At 36.9% G+C, this 6,747-nt stretch overlaps 1 long non-coding RNA gene across 9 annotated transcripts in view; it reads right to left on the bottom strand.

The window, feature by feature from the left end:
* Positions 1-1,973: 1,973 nt before the first annotated feature.
* Positions 1,974-6,747, bottom strand: part of LOC681177 (similar to GTPase activating protein testicular GAP1) — a 106,047-nt gene continuing 101,273 nt past the window's right edge. For all 9 annotated transcript variants that reach the window (XR_010058926.1, XR_010058925.1, XR_010058927.1 and 6 more), the window contains 2 exons: positions 2,937-3,174; positions 1,974-2,161 (listed from right to left, as the gene is read on the bottom strand). This is a non-coding gene — a long non-coding RNA (similar to GTPase activating protein testicular GAP1). The remainder of the gene's footprint in view (positions 2,162-2,936; positions 3,175-6,747) is intronic.

The raw sequence follows: 6,747 nt of genomic DNA, 5'->3' as shown, positions 1-6,747 counted from the left end.
ATTGTCATATTTCATAGGTGTTGCAGGTGAGTAAAACTATCATTTGCTTCCTTAACATGTCAACCTGCCTACTATTTTATCTACCTTAGAACAGTGACGTATAGATAGAGCCTTCTAAGACAGATCCATCTACAATCAGTTGATTGCTGAGACATCCCTGTAAGATTTATTTAGGAACAGGCACTTAAGCCGCCAACTTTGACAGAAATCCAAGTGCTACCTAAAGCATCTATATATTGGAAAAAGTCACATGAAATACTTTAACAATTGGAAGAATTTCTCTCAAAATGAATGAAATCATGGCTGGTGCAAGAAATCTAGTCAGATTTATGGAACTAGTGATGTCATAAACCTTAAACTTTATCACATTAATTTACTAAATCTGCCACGCTTCTTACAGGATTCTAAATATTAGTATTATATCTACCAATAAGTGGGGCCATCACCCCTCATCAAAGAAGCCTCTTTGTACAGAAAATGGAGACCACTACAGAAAGGAAAAACTGGACACAAAGTGCTTTGTGTAAAACGCAGCACCTGTGAGTACATTATAGCGAAAAATCTCTATAGCTCAGGGAACATTGTAAAAGAGGGATTACAAATACTTTAAGAGCCACCATACTTGAAAGTGTGTTTTCAAATTGCCTGTCATAAAAATGGGTGCAAAAACACAATGTTAGCAATATCAATGCACTAGTAAAACAGTGGAAAAAATTCATGTGTCAAAAGTTATAGGCATCTAAAGATGACCGTCAGAAGGTTAATTTTTACAGAAATGACCTGCATATGGATTGTCTAATACACACTGTACATCATGGAAACTAAATCACAAACACAGGTAAATGGATTCAAGTTGTATCCATATTTTTAGGATACAAATATCCATAAATAAACACATATATAAAACAATATTGTTGAGTTTGAGATTGCAGTGACTGAAGGGAGAAAAGTCAGCCTATAGTGCTATAATTCATTTGTTAATAATGCATTGGTGAAATACCTGTGTGGGGGGAAGGGGAGGAAATGGGGGCTTATGGACAGGAAACCAGGAGGGGGATAACCTTTGAAATGTAAGTAAAGAAATATATCTAATAAAATATTTTAAAAATTTAAAATAATAGTAATAATAAATGAAAACATTTTGAACTTATTATAGTTGGGAGTTCAGGAGGAACCAAGAAAGAGTAAATATGGAAATTATCAATTATATTACTGGAGGTTTTCTCTAAGATTTCCATATCTCAAAATTGTATTACAGACCATTTCCACATAGACAATGAATAAAGAATATTTCATGCTGAGGTCTCAGGTTATGCAGAGAGATAAAACAAATATACTGTATGCTTCTGTATATTTCTGAGTGGATGTAATGTATAAGGATGAATATATGTGTGTATGAGTGCGTGTGTGTGTGTAAAGCATGTTTATTTATATTTGAAAAGAGCATCCAGTATTGGTCTTTCTCAGTTTGTTTTGGCATAAGGTCTCTTTTGATCATTGCTGAACAACATGTCAGGAATATCTGGCCTATAAGCTTCTGTTAACTACTGTCTCCAACTCCCACCTCCATCCAGGTAGAAGCTTCTGGTCTAGAGATGCTTGTGCAACAATATTCAATTTTGTTTGTGTTCTAAAGTATGTTTCGACGACCCAAATTCATGTCACAAAGCCTGTATCTCAGTTGCTTAAGCCTGATCTTTTCAGGTCATTTTGTATAATCTAACAACCGTGATCCATCTCTAACTTCATCATGTGTGATGATTAAATTTGATTGGTAATGGAATTTTATTTAGAACTTTGTATGGCACAGAATTCTGGGCACAATTCTGAGGGATTATTTAATGTCCTTAGTTTTGGCTGCACTTTAGAAACTGAGGTGGGAAAGCAAGTACTATAACTGGGCTGTAGAGGCAGAGACAGAAAAATGCCACTTTCCAAAGACTATGGAGAATCATGACCAAGGTACATTGGAGTGTAAGCAATAACACTTTTATTTATTATAACATTTATTATGATAGCATATGAATGCTGAAGCAGGATGTTGTAATAATTGTTCTGCTATGATATAGTGGAATGTAGAAGGGAACATTAAAATAGAATGACCTTATAATGTCTTCAGTCATCTTCTACCACTTATATGTGGTAGTTGTTCTGTTCTGTCCTGTTAAATGAAACATAAAATGTTATTGTTAGACAAACATTCTCAGATGATAGATTCACTTCACTTCAGATAAGAGCAATCTTTCAGTATATTTTCTTAACTCTATACAAATAATTACTTGCATTATCAATGTGTAGGAATTTGAGTGGTACTACCATATTAATCAGGTGCGTTTTAGCCTCTTTATCTTTCTTCACATAGGTTTTGTAATGGAGCCTGTGCATTTTAATATTTATGCCAATGCTAAGCATTTGGCAAGATTGTCTCTCATAGGAAATTAAACAAACATTATTATTTTTACATTAAAATCAAAAAGCATGTTGACAGTGGTACAGGACTTAAACATGCAGAATCTCTAATGGATGTATAAATTAAAACATTGTTTCTAAATGATCTTATCAAAAATAATAATTTCATATGCATGAATCCTCTATGACTTAAAGACCATAGGAAGAATGGCAATATTGTGGGGTTCTTACAAAGGCTGAATAAATAGTCTGTCATACTTACATGTGGTATACATAGTACATAAGTATTTGTGTGTGTGTCTGTCTGTCTGTTTGTGTGTACACATATAAATTATATATACATATATAGGTTTGTATATACATATGCATATATTTAAGTATAATTTAATTAAAGTGTTGGTTAAAAAGTTTTTCCATACTCTAATATCATTTTGTGCCCAAAACTGCTCTCATATTTACAAATTTATGAAATAAGTGAGTGATGTCATCCTTCCATTCATTTGATGACTAAATAAATCTTGGCTCACCAGTAGGACCTTCCTCCTGCAGAGCAATGGATGAAATTTTTAATTTTTCACCATTATCGCATGTTTTCTTGTTGTGGCCAGCTAGGAATTCTTTCATAATAGGTGATTTGCCAGAAGAGTTTATTGAATCTGCACAAGTCTTTAAATCCTCAGATCTTCTGTCAATATGTTTATTAAATATATCATCATTTCCAAATATTTGATGATAGTTGTCGATCATGATTTGTATAATGGACATCTGTAACAACACGAGGCAAAACAAGATTGTCATTTCACATGGTTTACAAAATTGAAATTTAAAAATGAAATCCAAAATTATGAGGAAAATAACAGTTGCCACAGATAGGAACGCATGATATGAAGTTTCTGAAATGGAGACTCTAAGTTCTCTGCATTTTACCGAAACTTGTCAAAATTTAAGGCATACTGCAAAGAATAGAAGAACTACTTAACCAAAGCAACATTTCAAACCTGATGTGCTGCCAAACACTGTGAGTTAATCTAATTAATGACTGTCTTTCGTTGACATTTTTAGGGGGTAGGGGGATTGGGGGTTTCTGTTAGGATGTTTTGAATGGGATGCCATTCTCGTTCCAGGCATGGCAATATCGTCTTTGTAACAACTTTCTGGTGGCTTAAGTCCCTTGGCCCTCCTGATAGAAGTATGCCATTGCCTATAATTTGGAATTATAAAATACAGGTGCCCATTTTCAATGTACTTTCTCTGCGACATTTTTGCTTCCCAAGACAAGAGACATCAGGTTTCAGCTTGCTGTTTGTTTTTTTTTTTTTTCCTTTCTGCAGACATGCTCCTCTGTCATAACATTGAAGCGCTATAATCTCTCAGCATTTCTAAGTCCCAAAGAACCACTTACTTGAATAAGTTTCCCTGGTCATATTGTTTTATTTTGTATTGATTATTTTATTTATTTATATTTCAAACGTTATCTCCCTTCACAGTTCACCTCCACAAAACCTGTATTTCCTCCCCCTGCCTCTATTACAGTGCTCCCTCCCTCACCTATACACTCTGGCCTCAACACCCTAGCATTCCCTAACCCTGGGTCATCAAGCTCCCTTAGGACTAAGCAGCTTCCCTCCTAGTGATGCCAAATAAGGCCATCCTCTGCTACATATTCAGCTGGAGCCACGGGTTCCCCCATGTGCAATCTTTATTTAGTGTTTTAGATCCTGGCAAAACAAATGTCCCTGAGAAAAGAAGTTGGTGAGAAAAGGGAGTTTAATGGAGAAAGTGCCTCCATCAGATTGACCTAATGTATAGAGAAGTCTAAGGGATATTGTCCTGATTAACCTTGGAATTTGTAGGGCCCAGATCTCCAGGATGGTGCCACCCTTGAGCTATTAGTCAGAAAATGAAAGATATGAGGTACAAGGCAAGAGGCAGAATTCCTACTCAGCTTCTACTTCAGTTCTTGAATCCAGGTTCCTGCCCTGCTTCAGTTTAGGCCCTGATATTTCTCAGGAGTTAACTAGTAACTCCAAGTATATCATGGAGTGTAACCTGTCTTCCATAAGTTGCTTTTATCAGTGTTTTGTCACAGCAATCATAAAAATTATAACACTTCCTAAATTGAGCAACACTGGTAAGTTCCTTTTCTTCTGAGATGATGGCTTAGTTTAAGTCAACTCTACTCATCACATATTTCTTACCAGCATGCAGCTAAGTTTATGTTTGAGCAGTCCTGCACAAGATAGTCATATTTTATATGCAGCTTGTACAGAATAGTTTTGCTTGTTTCTCTTCATGCTTGACCATACAAAAGAATATATTTGAAAAGAACTGCCCATAACAGAAGAATCACTAATAGCTATTAGGAGTGAAAACTGAATTTTGTTGCTTCATTTGGACATGCGCTTTGATACAGGCTTGGATTTTACGTTTCCAGGAGCTTGGTAATAAGAAATTACCTATAAAAGGTAGGTTTCTAGTCCAAGCCAAGTTGAGTCCTGGGTGAGAATACTATTCATGTGTGTGACATCACTAATTCGTCCTTCCTGTGGACTTAATCCCTGGAAACTACTAGTTAAAATGTACCCTGCTTTCTTTCATTTTTTACTCTTTTGTTGCCTTTAATCCTTTTCAAAATATATGTCTGTTTTTGAATCTTTAAATTTATCATCATGCTCACAAGTAACTCTCATTTTATTTTTCAATCCTTCCAATTATCTCTTGATAACAATCCCCCCTCGCAAAACTTCAAAAATTAAAATTAAATAAAGTTTTAAAGTTAAATTAAAAATCAAACAAAAAATTAAAATCCTTTTTAAAAATGCAGTCTGTGAGCTGTGTTGTGCTATACTATGTCACAAATTATACCCTTTTGTCCAAACAGGTTTACTTGCAAATGTACATTGAAATAAGTCACTGGTCTGCTTCAAGCCCTCTAGATTTTGCTACACCATCAATACCGGAGCCTCCCAGACATGCCTCTCCTTATATATCCTAGCTTGCTGTAGCCTTTAAATCATTGTGATCCTTCAGCTTTGAATCTGCAGGACCTCCCCCTTCATATGCTCCAGCAGCAGGATCTAGGCCCCCTACATATATGTAGCAGATGTGCAGCTTGATCTTAGGTATGTACCCTAAGTATTAGTGTGCGGGCTAGCTCTGACTCTGTTGTCTACCACTTGATTGCTTTCTTTTAGCTGGGCTACTTTGTCTAGCTTCAAAGGGAGGAGATGCACTTATTCCTGTTGTGAATTGATGTATGAGAGTGAGTTGGTGTTCATGGAAGTTCTACACTACTAAGATGAAGGAAAATGGAGGGAAGAAGGGGTCGTGAAGATGGGACTTGGAGGAAGGGACTGTAATCAGGATATAGAGTAAATAAATTAGTGAGTAAATATTTTTTTCTTTATTAACTTGAGTACTTATTTACGTTTCGATAGTTATTCCCTTTCCCTGTTTCTGGGCCAACATCCCCCTATCACCTCCCCTTCAATTTAGGTGTTCCCCTCCTCATCCTTCCCCCATTACAGTCCTCGCCCCAACAGTCACATTCACTGGGGGTTCAGTCTTAGCAGGACCAAGGGCTTCCCCTACCACTGGTGCTCTTACTAGGCTATTCATTGTTACCTATGAGGTTGGAGCCCAGGGTCAGTCCATGTATAGTCTTTGGGTAGTGGCTTAGTCCCTGGAAGCTCTGGTTGGCATTTTTGTTCATATGGGGTCTCGAGCCCCTTCAAGCTCTTCCAGTCCTTTCTCTTATTCCTTCAATGGGAGTCCCCTTCTCAGTTCAGTGGTTTGCTGCTCGCATTCACTTATGTATTTGCTGTATTCTGGCTGTGTCTCTCAGGAGAGATCTACATCCAGTTCCTGTCGGCCTGCACTTCTTTGCTGCATCCATCTTGTCTAATTGGGTGGCTGTATATGTGTGGGCCACATGTGGGGCAGGCTCTGAATGGGTGTTCCTTCTGCCTCTGGTTTAATCTTTGCCTCCCTATTCCCTTGTCAAGGGTATTCTTTTTCCCCTTTTAAAGAAGAAGTGAAGCATTCACATTCTGCTCATCCGTCTTGAGTTTCATGTGTTCTGTGCATCTAGGGTAATTCGAGCATTTGGACTAAAAGCCACTTATCAATGAGTGTATACCATGTGTGTTTTTCTGTGATTGGTTTACCTCACACAAGATATTTTCCAGTTCCCTCCATTTGCCTATGAATTTCATAAAGTCATTGTTTTGATAGCTGAGTAGTATTCCATTGTGTAGATGTACCACATTTTCTGTATCCATTCCTTTGTTGAAGGACATCTGGGTTCTTTCCAGCTTCTGGTTATTATAAATAAGGCTG

This window comes from Rattus norvegicus, chromosome 1, assembly GCF_036323735.1.
Source record: "Rattus norvegicus strain BN/NHsdMcwi chromosome 1, GRCr8, whole genome shotgun sequence".
Classification (NCBI taxonomy): Eukaryota; Metazoa; Chordata; class Mammalia; order Rodentia; family Muridae; genus Rattus; species Rattus norvegicus.
Note: the sequence above shows the minus strand (reverse complement) of the source record. Positions and strands in the feature narration are given on the sequence as shown.